General features: G+C 39.7%; 1 protein-coding gene across 1 annotated transcript in view; it reads right to left on the minus strand.

Moving 5' to 3' along the window:
- HOXA5 (homeobox A5) overlaps nucleotides 1-18102 on the minus strand; it is a 315710-nt gene that overhangs the window by 201451 nt on the left and 96157 nt on the right. The window lies entirely within an intron of this gene.

Here is an 18102-nt window from a genome sequence, read left to right on the forward strand (position 1 = left end):
AAGAGAGTGTTTTAGTTTTATTATAATTATAGTACCTTACATTTATATGGTATTTTTTAATCCCCCAAATTCTTAAGTGCTTAGGAAACCAGAAAAAAGGATCTCTTAATCCACTTCTGAAATACAACTCCTAATGCACTACCATACAGCAGCTTAGTAGAGGATGTTCAACAGAAGTCTTTAATGACAACTAACAGACAAAACCATGGTTTTAAGTTTCACCCAAAACACAGCAACTCCACCAGTGTCTTAAACTCCAGGCTGAGCTGGCACTTCAATTCTAACTCCAAAGAAAGACTGCCATCTACTAAATCACAGCTGCCACTCGCAGCAGCACCAACACATTCCTCAGAGACCTTCTACTCAAGCCCTTGTCAGACACAAATCCACTAAAACCTGTGAGATGCAATATGCCTGTGCTGGAAAGTGAAAAAAGGGTGGTAAAGGGGAGAGGAATATCAGAGAAAAGATACTTCCCACTAATCTACACTTTCTTCTCGCCAACATACAATCCACCTGCCATCTCTACTTCCAGGCATCATCCTGTTTATAAAACACACATAAAGGGACTTGCTTAAAACATAATACCACCGAGGCATAGAAGTCAAGCTATTAACACACAAAACTCAATCAATAAATTACATTAATTCATGTATTGATCACATAATCTATTTTAAAAATAAGCATAACAGCCCCTCTGGTAATATAAAACATGAACAAACATACATTTCAAATGATACCTGAGTTATCTCTCCCCCTCATCCAAAAACACTGGCAATTCACAGAGGCTGTCTATTTTTTAATGGAGTGCATCAGCAAAAATAAATTCCTGAATTGACCTGAATATTTTGACAACAAATTATCTAAAAAACCTTTTTGCACAGTCCCAAAACTCAGACATAGAACCTTGACTTTTTCAGTTACCAACCTTTTAAAAATATGCAGACATGAAAAGTATTCTTTGAAATATTTGTATGGCATATATGTATGCAAGTCAAATAATGTAGGAGCAGAAAGTGAAAAAAAAGGAAATGTTATAAAGACAGATGAGAAGACCAGCAAACAAAACTAAAATATGTTTCAAAGGACAAGACTTGTAACTGCTAAAACTGGAGCCTTTACCAAGGCTAACTATAAAATTGGGAAGCCTCATTTTTTATATGTCCAACTAGACACACCTCTACTTTTCATAAGAAGTCTTGAATTTGGCACTTCACATTGCAAATGTTACTTGAGTATTTTTCCTGAAAAGTGAAATTCAAGAAAAAAAAAATTAATTATTTTTGGGGATTGTGTCTATGATGGGAAAGCAGCAGACAAAATTGAGTGTTTGTTGCAAGTTTAAAGCTCAGCCATTTTACTTTTCCAAGTAGAAGGCCATAAGAACAGCACAGGAATTGGTCCACTTGTATGAAACTGGAAAGCCATGAACACTATATCAGGCTAAGGCAGCTGCAGAGCAGGAATCCCAAGTGATAAGCAGCAGTAATGCTGGAATGCAAGAGCTAATGAATTGAGTCAATTGAGTCTCATTTAATTCCCTTCAACTTGTCATACACTTCTCCCGTAAAGTAATTTCTGAAGAGCTTAGCTTGATCCAGAAAAATTAAGAATGCAGCACTAAAATAGGAGAAACAATATCAAGTCAGCTTTTTCCTTAGTAAACTATGCAAAACCTTACTGTACTATTAAGGTTCACAACCCAATTACTAAAATATGTAAAATTGAAATAATAAACATGTAGTTTGATTAGACAGGTATAAAAAAGCTGTGGTAGTAAAATCAACATTTGAATCAATCACGTTTATGAAAATTAAACTAGCAGAGCCTGCATATGTTACTTAAGCATGCAAGCGTTACTAAAGCATTCAACATTTATTAGGGAAAATAGTGGAAGTTTTGTTTTCATCTAGAATGGTATCATACACAGGCATGACCTTTGTCACCTCTTCAGTGCTAAATAAGTGAGCTTATCATGCTGAGTGGTAAATGACTTTTCATTAATTTTCACCATTTACTATTTCCCATTTAACCCCACCCCGCCCCCCAAACTTACAGGACACTATTTCTGGTGCTGCAATATATTAAAATAATCATAGTTTTACCCATGCAAACAATGACAAGCATTTTTTTCACTCACTTGGAAAGTGCAAAAGAAGGGCCACCCTGGCCAGACTGCCTAATTTGGGCTGAACACAGAAATGTTGTTTCTGAGCTATGAATGCCTTTTTCTATGACAGAATGTTTCAGTAAGTGAAGTTATTCAGGTTGCTGCCCTGAAGCTTTCTTAGTTTTCAGACTTCAGCCTCTATTGGTTGCAACAGAAAAAGGCAACACAAAATTAAAATTTCAGGTCAGTCTTTGTATTTCATTTGCAAAAATGCATTCAGAAAAATATCCATTTCGAATCTGAACGCACCAAAACAGATGGAATATGGATAATTTCCCCTCACGTGTTCACATTTCTATCACAAGATTGTTTCATATACACAACAGCAAAGGGTCATGTATTATGCAAATGGCAATAAGAAGAAATTCAGTATCAAGTCTGAGAACCCATCATGTGTAACAACACCTTGAGGGCCACTGTCAATTGCTAAAAGAAAAAAAAGGTGGATGCTGCCTAGGGATGCATATCTGCTCTGTTTATGGCCCTTCTGCTTCCTTTATTATCCCAAATTGACACATTTTCCTTGATCTCTTTCTGTTGCTCCAGAGATCCATTCAAAGGTTATTTTCCCAATGAGGAAGCAAAGCTTTAAGCTTTTTTTTTTTAGGCTTTTAGACTTGTTATCCTGAGTTTAGCAACTGTAAGGCTAATTCATCCCTCTTCTTGGAGGGGAGATATCAGCTCATCTGCTGACCACTTTAGTCTTTTTTTCAACCCTTCCCTGTGGCCCTTGGCAACAGATTTGAGTCTCTTGTCTTCATATCAGACAAGGTAGGCTATCTCCTCTCAACCCTGACAAGCGAAGTCCAATTGCTTGAGGGTTTAAAACAGTTAAAAGGGACATGGGATTTTTATTCCTTTTTCTTTTTCTTAGTAGCTGCTATTAGCCATACCCTCATGTTTCAGTGAGTTTTCTCCCAGCAGGGAAACTGCCTGCTGCAGGGTGCTTTGTTGCTTTCATAAATCTCTAATTAGGTCCCTATCTGATTTAACAAGAAGTCAATCCTGTCCCCAGTCATCTTGAAAGCTTTACAAATCTTTGCTTTTTGAAGATCCCAGTGAGAAAAAAGCCTTCTACCTATCCCACAACTAATCTTTTTCACTTGCTTTGAAGGTGTTCCTTAATACCTCCTTTCTAAATAAAATAGGAGCAATTAAATAGGAAAACAATGTAACACACATTTCCACGCTCAAAGGATGTCTGTTGGGTTGTTAGGAATGGTTCCTAACTGAGGATGCTTTTTACTGGCAACAACAGGGCTCATTACAATTCCACAGTGCTTTAGCAGTATCAGCATATTATTTGAATTTCAGAACCTTTGTTTTTTTTCTCAGGATTTTTTGTTTGTTTGTCTCTAAAGGATGAATTTACTTTAATGTTATCCAGCAACCACAGTTCTAGAACTGACAAAAGAGGGCCACCAGTGGAATTTGTTAACATTTTCTCCATTTAAATGTTGGTTAGTCCTTGATTAGCAGGTATAGGAGAAAAATGAATGAAGCAGCCTTTTAAATGTTGGAAGCAGTCTGGAAATCAAGACCAGTAGAGCACAAGCATTGATTGTGTGCCTGAGTTACACCCCTGGGCTTTTAAAAGGAAATATAACATTTCCAGAGTCTGAAGAAATTATTGCTGTACATGTAACACAAGTGGGATTAAGAACAAGCAGTTTCCCTGATAGCAAACATTGAAATAGTCATACTCATGTTACACTCCTCCACAACTTACATGAGCACTTCTTTTGTGGCTTTTGACCCCAAGAGAAGCTGATCTTAACCCAGTGTTGCCTTTGAGGTCCACCTTTCTCTGCAGCTTTCAGGTCAAACGCCAGGGACTTGACTAGATTAATATATCTATCATGAAGCCAGGTAAAGCAGGTTTTGAGAGGTGCTGATTGTCCTCCACACCACTGGATCAGGCCAGTAGAAAACTGGGAAAATGTGTACAAAAGAGTGAGAGAGTAGGAGAGGAGACTGGAGTAATTTCCTGGCTTGCTTTTCTTGTCATACTCTTTTGTCCACATCCATCACTTATTCCTGTGTATGACAGGAGGCAGAGCTACCTGGTGCACCTGACCTGGTGCTTTTCTATTCTTACACTCTTCTGAGAGAACTGTTTCATAGGAATTGTTACACTTCAATTGTATGAGCAGACATTAACATACCAAATATATCACACCATTAATTTCCACGAGGTGCAGGCTTCAAACTTTCACAGATTTCTTCTCCAAGCAATTCTATAAGCACTATTGAGTCTGAACAGGAAGGAAGGAAGAAAGAACTGGAGACACAGCTGAGAACATAATTAATGTCACTAAGAGCTTCATTTCTTGATATCATTAGAAGATACACCCAGAAATAACTTATATTGCTATGACATAGCAGTAAGGTCCAAAATCCATCAGAAATGCACTTGTATCCCACATTTAGCTATCACTGGGTGTTAGTACCACAAATCATTAGTGCAAAAACTGAAAAAGCCACTCCAAATCCTGAAGGACAAATGTATTGAACAGTAATTACTGCATCTTAACAAGGCCAGAGCCTCTGTTTAATACTGAATGCAAAGAAGAAGACAAAGATCCAAAGGTGCTGTCATGCAGCCTGCAGTGATCCTGCCTGTGAAACCCAGTAGCTGGGTGACTGAGCTAGAATGCTAAAAGCATTCCCAAGGATGAATTTTTCACTTTTCCTTGTGAACTGTTTGATGACAAATTACTGTCACTGTTAGCAAACAGCACTTTTATTTCCCTCACTTTAATTTTTCAGGCTTCAGTGTCAAAAGCTGGAGGGGAACTGGAGGTTGCATCTCTGTGGCACTACAGGACTGCCAGTCTTAAATGTGTTCTCCCATCATAACAGGTGTGCTCTTCACCTCATCTTTGAAAGCCAGCAGACTCACACTTCCTCAGCACTGCTCTTCAGGACCTTTTTCCACACACCCAGACCATGTTTGTGCAGCAGGATGCCACTGGCATGGTTTCTCCAGGCAGAGTCAGGGAGAGATGTGCCCTTGGCCAATGTAGCAGCACGGGCAAAAGCTCCAGAACAGGTGATGTTCCAGCAGTAAAGTTACACATCTGCTGGTGTAATCTGGCTGCAGCTGCTCAAAGCACATCCCTGCCTATCACAGTGCATGCATGTGCTGAGTGTTTTCCAGGTTGTTCTTGCTGATATCACTAACATATGCCCTTGTGCATTTGGCCAGAACACTCCTGGAACTTTATCCAGGATCACATCCAGCTTTCTAATGTGCGCATATCTCTAAATATCAAAGCTAGCCACCTTATCCTAAAAGTCACACTGGGACATCAGCAGTGCTAAGGAGGAGCACTAGGATATTGATGCGCAAATGAGCAGACTCTCTGAAATCTCAGGGTAACTCTAATTTAAGAGCGACTCGGTAGAGAAATTATCAGACACAGCAGGTCACTTCTTTGGAACTTGGTTTTGCATGTCAATACCCAGCATGCTCCCTCCTTAAAGATAGATGGTAACATAAGGTAGCCTGGGGCTCTTTGAGGAGGGTCTTTAAGTGAATACAGCCTTAAGTTTTAGGGTGTATAGGATCTGGAAAATGCCTACACATTGAACAGACAAACTAACAGTGGAATAAAAATGAGATTGTCACCTGGCACTGTTTTGGAAGAGAATCAACTCTATTGCAGGGGGCTCACCCATGTGCACGTACTTCTCTTGATCTAAATCAGAAGAAACAAAGTATAAAAGCAGCTCATCAGCACACTAAAGGCTCAGGAATCCCATGGAAAAAACTGTAGATACGTTCACACACTACAGTAAACTGACGTCACGTGTGACAGTGATGAGCTATAAGGCAGGGGGTGGAGGAATACACCCATTTGTGATCCCACATAAACCACCCTCATGAATGAAAGAAAACAAGCAATCTATTAAAGTATATTGGATCTATTAAAAAACTTGCATTCCACATTAAGATAATAAAAGAAAACAGTGACATTTTTGCTGCCTGGCTCTTGCCTCCTGTGAGGTACATTGCGTTATTTCCAAGCAATGACAAACAAAATTGAACATTTCTCCAAAGGTCACATCTATCACAATTTTTATTTTCTCATTTGATTCAGTGTATTAGGGTCTTGTTATTTTTTCTATTTTACCTGTTTGGTGAAGTAAGTCATTCTTCCTCTGGAGAGAAACAAAACATTATTTATAGAGCTGAGTGAATATTTCACAGCAAATAGCTATCCAGTCAATTCAAATTTTCCTTCTGTTCGTTCTTTGTTTATGATCAGTTTACTATTTGTTATCTCAATTTAGGGACAGTATTTCAGCCTAGACCTATGGAAGATTTAGGCTGTCACATGCAAAATCATCGTATTTCATCAAATTACAGCAAATGAAATTATTGACAGTTAAATTCTAAGTACATTCTTCTGCCATTAGCAGAAAAGTTTTTAGATAGGATATCAGCACTATATTCAGGGTGGCCTGGCAAAGTTTGCCTTTCACCTTGATTAAAACTTTCACAAGTCACAGGGCCAACAAAAGGGAAAAATAAAACTACAGCACCCAGTAGAGTATCAGGCATAAAGTCTTCCCTCAGTAATAAACATTTACTTCACAGTTAAATCTACTGCATGCTAGGAAAAATTCTGCCTTAGACCTCTATTTCCACTCTGGCTCCTTTTACATAGCTGAGTTGGGAACTAGCATAGTTCTTTCACCTAGAGCCTGTTTTTTGCTGGTTTTGGTTATTATAGCATGAACAGAACAAGTTAGTTTTATTTGAGAAAGGATAATTTACTCTTTCATTGAGGTCTTGGAGATCTATACAGTTGGCAAGTGGTCCCTTTGTGAGCAGAATGCTACAGCGATGCCATTATGAGCTTTCTAACCTCACCACGGTGTAGAGGAGCATGAAGCCATCTCATTGCAGACCAGCATGCTTGGATGTCTGTGGAAAACACCTGGGTTTCCCAGAGGATGTGCAGAGAACCTGAGATGGGTTCCTGTTCTTCCCCAGAGAAGCTCTGCCCTCAGGAATTAAGCTAATGTGCACTTTTGTACATGACAAAAAATGTACTCAGAAGAATCCAACAAAAAGCCATGAAGATGATGAAGAGACTGAAGCATCACTTCAGTGAGGAAAGGCTGACTAAGCTGGGACTGATCAGCCTGGAGTGGTGGACAAGTAAGGATTTTATAAATGTATATATGTACCTGAAGGGAGGGTGCAAAGAAGATGGAGCTTCTTGGCTCTTTTCAGTCATGTCCAGAAACAGAGTCAAGGGCACAAACTGAAATACAGGAGGCTCTGTTTGAAATCAGGTAATGTGTTTTTACTGATATCAGCACAGGGTTCCCAGGAAAAGGAGTCTCTATCCTTGGAGATATTCAAAAGCCATCTGACCTAGTCCTGGGCAACTGGCTGCAGATGGCTCTAAGTAAGTAGCTGGATCTGCAGAGGTCCCTTTCAATCTCAGCCATCCTGGAATTCTGTGATTCTTCACACACCTGAAGCCACAGCGATGACAGACACCTACTGAGCATAGTGGTGGCTGCAACTTTCAACACTGGGTAGTCCTTGTTTACCACTGGATCTATGAAAGTGTTAAATAGCCCAGGCTCCAAATTATCACCCCTTGATTTCTAGATATTTAATATTTGGCCCTTTCAACAATAAATTTGTTGATATTAACTTTCAAGTCCAGACAATTTTCCCCATTTTTGAGAGTACCTGTCATAGAGTAGTACAAATCAGGAGTCAGCTTTACTCTTCATATACACCATTTCTTGCAAATTTGATTTAATGATACAATCCGATCTTTATAAAACACCTGAAACTTCCTTTAACTTGAAGGGCCACATTTAAATTTAAATTATGCCCCAAAAAATTAAAATGGAAGAAAAAGTCATGTCCTACTGAAATAGGTGGTAAAATTTCCATTGACTTCAGAAGGACTCAGAGTTTTTTACTTGCTTAAGGTACAATCACATCCATGTGGCACAACTCACGAAGAACATAAAAATGTGTGCATGCATCAAAATTACCTGTTGCATTTTTTTCAGAAGAGCACAACAGTCCTCAGGTTTGCCATACAGTGCACCTGATGAACATGCTTAATGCTATCGTAATTTTTCCCACAGAGCTAAGGAAGTCCACAAGAAGCAAAATTACTTTCAATAGCATATGCTTTTTAGTAAATACTTTTGTAATATTCTTTTAGTCCACTACAATTTGTTAGGCTTTATGGTATGCAGTAAATTAATAAGACCTACATACACATTGATTTTTATTACTTTATGTAGAAAGATCACAGCACCTCAATGTAACTGAGCAACTGTAAATTACTGTTAACAATTACATGACAGAGAAGGAAGTGGAAAAGTCACCTCCACGTTGATGACTGCTTCCTATTCTTCCTTTGTAGCTTCTGGAAAGAAAAGCTTTCAAATAAAATAAATAAACAAAATAAGGTGGAGAATAATGTGTTGGAAACCCTGTATTACTACCAGAGCTACCAAGGACTTTGTAGCTCACCATCAAAGGAATTCCTTACAACTAGCAGGATTGTCAGCCTTTATGTTGTTAAGATACATTTTTCATGAATGCAAATGTATTTTGAAACCTTTTAAAATCCAGGGTCATAAAAACAATCCCCCATAGAGAGCAGTTTTAAAATCAAGTTACTCTATTTTGTTTCCACAGTAATAACCTGGTTAGCTCCCCAAGAATACAAAGCTAAGTATTGCAACTCTTATATTAGAAAAACAACTGTTGAGGCCAGTATCAGAATGCTTCCCAGACTGAGCATTTAAAAAAGGCAGAATATGGTCACAGACACAACATTTCATCAAACAGAAGTTACATTTCCATGTGGATCTCACTTTGGATGACATAAAGGGAATCCCTGTAGAAGCCCATAAATGTGCCTGGGTACAAAATCAATGTCAGTAAAACAGGATCAGCTCCACACTGCTAGAAGACTAAAGTTTGCAATCTCACATTGATCTGGTGAGGCACTGACACTTCTCAAATGTTAAAATAACAAACTGAGGTTTACAGCATCAGTGAAAAATCACATCTGCTGAAAGGACGTACAGGATCTGCCTACCCCAGCAGCGCAGTAGGAGCAAATCTGGAAAACTACACAGTTGTTTTTGAGGAGCCAGTGCCCACATTGTATGTATTCCACACCTGGAGCTTTTCCCCAGACCAGCTGCAGTCTGGCCTGGCACAAAGAGTGCCCATGAGCAAGTCAAAGTGCCTGGGACAGACCTGGAGCACTATCCTGCTCTTTTGCCTCAACTGAAAGAAAATCCACTCGTGTACTCTGCAATGTGCATACAAGGATGGGAAATGGGTATGGTCAGAAAACACGCTGTAAAGCAGGTTCCTGCTCTGGACTATATCACTGCTTTAAGCACAGACTTTGAGACTGGTATTGATGCAGCTGCTTTTGAAGGAGAGGTGAGAGGACACTTGATGCTAATTTAGTCGAAAAGCCAATCGAGGGAGCAGGGTAAGATACAAGATGTAAAAACAAGAGTGAATGCGGCGACATAAAATCCAACCTCCTTAATGACTTGAAGAGTGATTTGGGAATCACTCTTCAGACTGACTGTACAGCCTGCATAACACCTCTGTGACCATTAAGGGCTGAAAAGCTACAAGAGAAATAAGGTGCAGTTCACATGGAGCATGAGAGCCATGGGAGACAAGCCACACCACTTAACAAGGAAAAAGAAAGGAAAACTGGCTGGGGTGGATTCATATGCTGCCTTTAGGGATGAGAATGCAGATCTTTGTGGATGTTGTTCTGGGACAAAGATATGCACATTCAGGTGTGATGGAATAAATGAGGAGAAGCCCACACGACAGAGTAGCTATGGGAGGGGCAGGTGAGATACACATTTTGCACACTGTGATTTGGAGGCAACAATAAAAGAGAAGTCAGAGAGGGAGAACCGAGAACCAGCAGCAAGACCATCAACAGAAACGTCGGGTTTATACAGCCTAAAACTGGTGGCATTTCTTTGTCCACTTTGGAGGTGAAATGAAGCAGTATGAACAGATGCAGGTATCTAAGAAGTGACAGAAGTGGCTGAAGACAGAAGACAGTTCCAGAAAGTTCAGAAAAATGCAGGTACTGCTGGATTTGTGGGACACCTGATGTGTGAAGCCATGTGGGTCCCTGAGCCCATTGCTGCCCCTGGTTGGACACAGGTGGCTGACAGGAGTTGAAGGGAAGGCAGCAGCAGCTGCAGATCTCAGGGGTCAGGATGTATCACCTTGGATCACAACTTTGTCCCTTCAGGTCCCACTCTTTGCCTGCAGCCATACTCAGCAGTCAGGACATCAGAAAAGCAAGGCCTGCAGTGATTTGCAATGAATGTTGAATAGACATGGTCTAAAGTGGTTAGAGACAGAATAATTTTCTGCCAGCTATTTATATCCTTAAACATAAGGTTTTATTATGCCTTTTGGATAGTTACCTATTTTACCAAGACCTTTAAAATAATTTCAAGAATTTGACACGCTGGTTTCCAAGAAGAGAGCAAAGAATTCCAAAAGGTGTTTTACATGCTGTGAAATTGCAGGTTCTTTCCTTTGTTCTAAATTTACTAGTAATTAATTTCCTCTAGCAATCCCATATTTGAATCTTGGCACTATAAAACTGAGGCTGAACACCAGCCTTCAAAGGCAGACGGTTGATGGGCTAATGCAGAGTGCCCTGTAAAAATTCAGATTTTATTTTTGGAGGAAATCTTTGGGTTATATTCTTATCATAGCCTACATGAAAAACTAGCATCTGGCTGATGAAATAAATTATGAAAACCAAACTACAGGGAAGAATTTATAACTATATTTAGCTTGCCTGTGAAAATGATAAGTATTTTCCTCTGTCCAGACCTTCACCCTACATTTTCAGCCACAAAGACACTAAACTAAGTTTACTTTCGAAGCAAAAGGGGACACAAAACAGAAATAATGTAATCAGTGAAAAATCAGATCCATAACATTTTTCACTGTTACTAGGGCAAGGCAAAATGACACAATTTACTTTCCTGTGCCTAATGCCAGTATTCTGTTTTAAAACACACACACCTACATTATGTCCTTATTTGTAGACCTACTTTGTCACCCTAAAGTTTGTGAGACCATTAATACAGAAAGAATCTAGTCTATAATTTTTAAGACCTTCCCAGCTGCAGCAGTTTGCACTGAAACTGCTCACAGTTGGTTTCAGAAATATTTGTGTTTTTCTTCCCCATTTTGATATAATTGTTGCCCCATCAGAAAAAAAGTTGCAGTTTCTCTGCTTTCTTGATTTAAAGAAAAGCAAACTGCTGGCCAGGCTGAAATCAATTGAGCAGTAATGCACTTTAAAATGCAAAAGAAACTGAAGGTACTGTAGCTGTTCTATACTCTAGGGTGAATCTCACCATCTGCTGTGTTTGTGGCTGAGACTGACCTCCCTTTGTATCAGATGAAAGTAATTGTGGGGATCAAATGAAGTTTAAACAGGGAAAGATGTAAGTGACGAATCTGCAGGCTGCACACAATCTCTGCACACAAACCAACAAGCATCCATGAGGCATTTATTTTTATTCAAAGGTGATGAGAATTTTACAGCCTAGCAAAATCCTCTTGAGTGAACTCTTCAGCTCTGGGATCCTTCTCCTGCAGAGACAAATGTCTACTTCCCAATCCTCTCCCATGCACATTCTTTATCCAGCCAAGGCTGAAAGCCACCAATGAGTGGAGAGAAGTAACTGTTCTCCAAATTTCCAACTACAAGCTGTTTTTCTAATTCCCACAGCTGTGCACTAAAGAGGCTCAGCAAGCACACCAAACTGCCAGTCACCACTTGCCTATTAACGTCTATGCAGAGGAACAGTGTTTTTTTTCCAACTCAGGATCCTGCCCCTTCTCACAAAGCAATTTTCTACTGAGATTTCTAACTAAAAGGAAACCAGTAGCCTTCCTGCAAGTAAATAGCTCGTTAAGGCTGGAAGTAGGGTTTGTGTGCAAAGACTGTCCTATGCAAATCGGAGCTGATGAGCACTTAACTAATCTGTTTACAGACCAGAGCTGCTGGGCAGGCCTCAGCGATTTCCTATCAAAGCAAAGAACCATTCTTTATGGGCATCTGGTTGTCCCTGAATTGGTAGTTTAAGCATATACCCTTGCTTCAAAGAAAGATCAAAGGATTTATTACTTCTAAATGAGTGCATTATTTCCACTTACTACTTTCTTGTTTGCAATGTGTTATTAACAGCACCATGGCAGGGTTACCTTAAGACTCAAGTTTCTCACAGATTCCTGAATGTGATTTTAGATGTTATATGTAGCCTATAATACACAGGCTGTTACACAGATGGAGAAGGAAGTAATACTAGCAAACAGATTAGAGTATCCATTTGTAGAAAACTGATTTAAAAAAAAATCCAACAAAGCAAACTAGCTATATTTTAATACAAAAAAAGGAGGCCAATTTTCATTTTTACTGTAAATCTAAACAATGAGTCTGTTTCAAAATGACAGCCACAGGTCAGCAGACAGAGCAAGTTTTGGCTCCTCTTCATATGAAAATAAACCCACATCGCTCCTGCTCTCAGAAAAAAGCCGAGATACCACAGTCACAAAGTAGCACAATGATCAGTCCAATGAACAAATTCTTACTACCCCATAAATGCCTACTATCCCCATCCTTTTGGCTTACTGTTTATGGCTTCGTTTACTTATTAAGTCTGGAAGAAACAAGGGAGACACATTCATTATGTGCTTTCTGGCACTATTTCTGGCACATGGAGAGCAAGTTAAGACCTAACATCTTATTTGTAGGCACACTGAAGGCCTACAGTCAGCTAGGGCACAGGACTGGAAAAGGAATTTTTGGGAGGAAGTGCAGTAGTAGATTCCAGGCAGCCAGGGCCAAGGCAGACAAGCTGCCAAAACTAGAGCCACAAGTGGCCCCAGGGAGAGTTTGGAGAGGCTGGTGTGATGTTTATTGCTCGGAGCGCAGAGCTGGGTGGTGCGATGTGGGACAGGAACTGCATTCTGCAGGCTGTGACTTCAGCAGTAGTATCTACAGATGTCTGCAGACTCACTGTCTCCATCTTTATCATGGTGCCAGAGGGAGCAGATTGTGGTTCCCTTATCTGTTTTACAAGGAACCACCTTCCCCTGACAGACCCAGTAGGTCACACAGCACAAGATGCTGCTTACTTCTCCTCTTTAATAAAATGCAGACTCCGTTTGCATCCACATAAACTAACACAGTTATCTACCCAGGGACAAGCAGAGGGAAAAAAGAGCAATAGGAGGTGGGGACAGGATCCAATGGCTTTCCAGTGAGAGTAACATGTTGGCATCACGTCCTGTGACCTACCAATCTCCATTTGCTTAGTGGTGTTTTTCTCCCTGCCTCTTGACAAGGACCAGAAATTGGTTTTTCTTGAGCATGAATAGCAGATGTAGCTTTAAGACACTCAAATACAGGAAAAGAACCCAATCAACTGACATACTGTGGGCTTGTGGTGCTTTGCAATGTATAGGTTCAAATAAAGCAGAGCTTGTATGGAAACCCTGTGAGGAGAAATGGAGAGCAACCCAAGCACATCTTAAATTCCAACGCTGAAGCTTCAATTTCAATCACCAGTGGGTGACTGATATCAGTCTTTTTTGTGGACTGCAGCCTGACACAATTACACAACACCAAGGGGACTTCTAGGCATTGTACAGGCAGAGGAATGAGCAAAAGGGCACAGACTGCCAGAAGGATGCTGTAAAACAGGAAACAGCTATGACACCCAATGCATTAACCTACTAAATATTGGTCAATGAAAACTTCCAGGCTCTACAGCCATGGAACAACATCACTGAAAAGCAAAAATGGTCCAATATTGCTAGCCACAAACTAGACAGTTTAGGTAGAGGAAACAGCACTGCTGGCCCAGTATTTACCTAGGAAAGCCTCTGGGATTAGGGAGCAGCAGATACACAACCAGCTAGTTTACAGCTGGCTCAGGTATGCCTGCAACCAGTGGTTACAGCCCAGTTAACATGGTTAAATCAGCTGGAAGGAGACTCAGAGCAAACCAAGCTGCTCAGAGAATTTAAGAAATATTAAGTTAATTCCCTACTGCTTTTGGTGCCCTAAGTTGTCTGCATAAATTTTTGTCATGCTCTCAAACTGGAGACAGGCAGCAGCAACACTTGATTCTGGCCAAATAAAGCTTATGCCTGGCCACATTTGAAGGCTACAACTTTTGTTTTACTTGTCTGGTTTCTCCTTTGAATTTCAACAAGACTAAAATACAACTAATTTATTTTCTAAAAATGTTGTAAGGACTGAAATGCATCGTAATATTTGCATTTCTTTCCAGACAAGCTGCATTTTAGGTACATGCAAGCAACTTTCTGTCAGTTGGATTTCAGTTTTGGCCAGTGTTCCAAGTCTTTTTTAAATCAATGAACTTCATAAAACATATGTTACCACATCTATTATCTCCATATACAGCATTTAACAAACCAAACTCTTCCATCACTAATGGAGGCTCAGTAAAACTAGATGAAGAAACAGACAGAGTTATTTCTTACTTCAAATGAAAATCCAGACATCATCTTAGGGTCAAGGTCAAAAGGAAGAGCTGGGTGTAAATGCAGAAAGAGACAGACGGCTTTTAATTATACAGTAGTTGTTGTGAGGCATTTAGTACTTTAGAAAGGTTTATCCACCTGTTCCAATTTGCCCCAAGTGCTCACAATCTATGATGAATGCCAAAACAAAAAAAAATCACTGCTGTATGGATGCCTAGTTCCATGTCATACATCTATTGAACAACCAGCTATAAAAATATTAATTTTCTGTCTGTCAAAGAAAACTTTGTAACCATTGCTATTATTCTTATTGGAAAAAAATTAATGTGTAACTGTGCCACCAGGCTGGACAGGTTGTTAGAAAGTATTTATAGAAAGCAACAAATCTTAAAAATACCAGCAGCCTTTAAAGACCACACATCCATTAAGTAATTCCACAGAATGACAAAGACATTTTTGCTACTGAAAGCTTGAGCTTTTCAAAGGCACTGTTTATTCTAACTTGTAGATGTCAAACTAAACATCTCCCACTCCTGAAATGCAATTTTCCACTTTTGCAAGGCTTGCAGTAAGAGTTCTAAGAACTTGATACTGAAATCAATGATGTTTACAAGTCCCCCAAACTTTTAGAGGATCTTAGTAAACCTAAAGTCTAAAATAGTGCAGAGAACTCTAACTCCACATTACATCACTGCACCAAGGAAACACAACAGAAGTTCCCAAAACACTTAAAAGTTTTCACAGCTTACTAGCCAGACTTATAACGAAAATATTCTCCACTTGTCTTGAGGAAAGCTGAATTTCATCTATCTTTATATGAAGGAGAAGATTATGATGATATAAAAACAAATCAAAAGCAATAGATATCACTACTGATTAAGTTAGTACCCTCAGATTTGTGCCTGGATAGATGTGATCTTACAAATCAAGCTGGCAGACTAAAAGTATAGGAAGACATCGACTGCATAAATACATAACCCTTGTACAATGGCAGCCCTTCTCTGCCTGCTTCAGGGGTGGCACCAGTCTTCCAGTTCCATAAGCCATTTGATAAAATCTCCATGTGGCAAAGGGCTGTAACATTTAAACAGCTGAAAAGACAGCTCTATGCTCATGCAGGCAGGGACAGCAGCTATTTTGTACTCCTCAGTATCTCTCTCATCCAGTGTGGGACAAGGCTGGGATGGAAACTGGCAATACAAACGTCAGCGGCTTGTGCTCCTTCCTCTCACAGCCACCACCCCAACTTCTCATAATCCCGATGCCAGTAATGTGGAACAATCCCAGCCACAGAGATGTGCTTGAGCTTCTCCACAGCTGCATCTTGGCCACATCTGCACCGTAATCACATAGGCATTCAATACACACTGTGAAATTTTGGCAGTATTGTACTTAATGGTCAAATTTCCATTGATTAAAGCAGAGCCAGACTGTCACACACAATACTTTAACTTGGTCAGAACACCACCTCCTCCTCCTCCTGAGGCTTGTAAGACCCATAAATAAGGTTAAAGCAATATAGTACTCACTGGTTTTAATAGAAGACCTCCTCTGTTAAACGACCACCAAAAATAGTTGCTTAATATGGGTTATACTGAATCATAAATGAGAGAAGGCTGCTGAGGACTTTTAAAAAAAATATCACTACTTTTATTGGTTGTCAGTGTTTTCCTGCTAGTCAGTAAGTGCATTTGATATAGGTGAGTTTCCGAAGTAAGCATGATGTGAGGCCTAGTTTAAGATTCAAACTAATTTAAAAAGAAGTCACCTCAAGTTTCCCTTCGGGACATTTACAAGATATGCCATTAATTTTTTGCACCTTTTGTTCAACAAAAAGTACTGGACGTAATTAGTGTAGAAATTCAACCAATTTTACCATCTTTCTGTTCAACACCTATCTCTGGCAATGATGATCGTTTTAGTGTTTGCTTAATTTCCACAGAGCAGAAGTATACCTCAAGCAAAAGATACATTATAAACATATGTACATGCAGAATAGCCATAGCTAGCATGTGCTACCATCACTGTATGTGTACAGTCATACAGCATGTGCTACCATCACTGTATGTGTACAGTCATACAATATTCCCCTGCAGAATTAGTAAAAAATATATGTGTTCTTATATAAATCATATTACTGGCTTCAGGTATTGGACATCAATGAAGTTTTCAAGGCACTTTCTACAATAACATTTATTTTAAAAGTCTTTTCCAGTTTGCCAAACTAACTGCTTGTTCTAAAACTTTACATGCTGGCTGTCTGCCCTGAAGCTGGGCTTTGGGTATTTTTTTCTTTTGTTTGTTTGTTTTTAATTTCAGCCACAATCCTCCTCCAAGAAGGAGACCACAGAACACTTCCTTGGTTTCCCAAAATGGCATTCTGGCAGCTGTTCCTCCACCTTGAGCACCCTGTGCTTTCGAGTGAGAATTTAAAAGACGATGAAAGGTTGGAGGGAGGAGAAATGAACTCCAGGAAGCTTCAGCTACAAGCCTTTGAGAGGAACATAAAAATAACAATGAGGTTTCCACATATTTAATAGAAGCTTTATAACTTCAGAGGCTAAAAGCTTCAAAAACTGTGTCTCATTGAGCATACTGTCTTCCCTCATGACTCCCAACAATTATATGTGCATATGTCTTCAGAAAACAAATGATCATGCTTCCTGCAAGTCCAGGCCTACAGGTAAATTCAAGGTTACCAGCAAACACCTTCACAGCAAATGCTGCTACAGGCTGGGGTGGACAGCAGAAGGAAGAGTCTCTCAGCAGTCCTGCGATGCCAGGCAGATCTCCAAGCCAAATACAGAGGACACAAACTTAACCAGGACACTCCTACAGTTCCTTACCTCATCCATTGTAAAAGCTCCAAATGAAACAGGATCCCACTGGCAAAAACATCCTTCACTGCTGGACCCCAAATTCATAACAAGACTTGATCCACCCTTTGTATTATGTGAGGCAGGAGTCCCATAGGAAATAAATGTGATCTTCTTGTTACCAAAGGTCAAACCACACCTGCAACTATGGTGCCATATTGCACCTGAGTGGCTGTTTTTGCTGCAGGTAGTTTTGTGTCTAATTTCTGAATGGATGCAATCCTGTAGAAACAATACTGCTATCAAAAGAGAGACAATCTTTTAAAAGTACAATTGCTCTCAGTAGTCCTATACTCATATATAAACATAATGAATCCCAAATCCCTGAATCACCTGGAATGTCAAACAGTTTTCAAAGAAAGGTGAAAGGAGAAGAGATCAACTAGTACTGTTTAATAACTTTTGCATGATGTTACTAATTTGTTAGAATATAGCGTCCAAGCTCTCTACTCACAGAATTGAGCTAATTC

This window comes from Lichenostomus cassidix, chromosome 2, assembly GCF_008360975.1.
Source record: "Lichenostomus cassidix isolate B80296 chromosome 2, HeHo_3.0, whole genome shotgun sequence".
NCBI lineage: Eukaryota > Metazoa > Chordata > Aves > Passeriformes > Meliphagidae > Lichenostomus > Lichenostomus cassidix.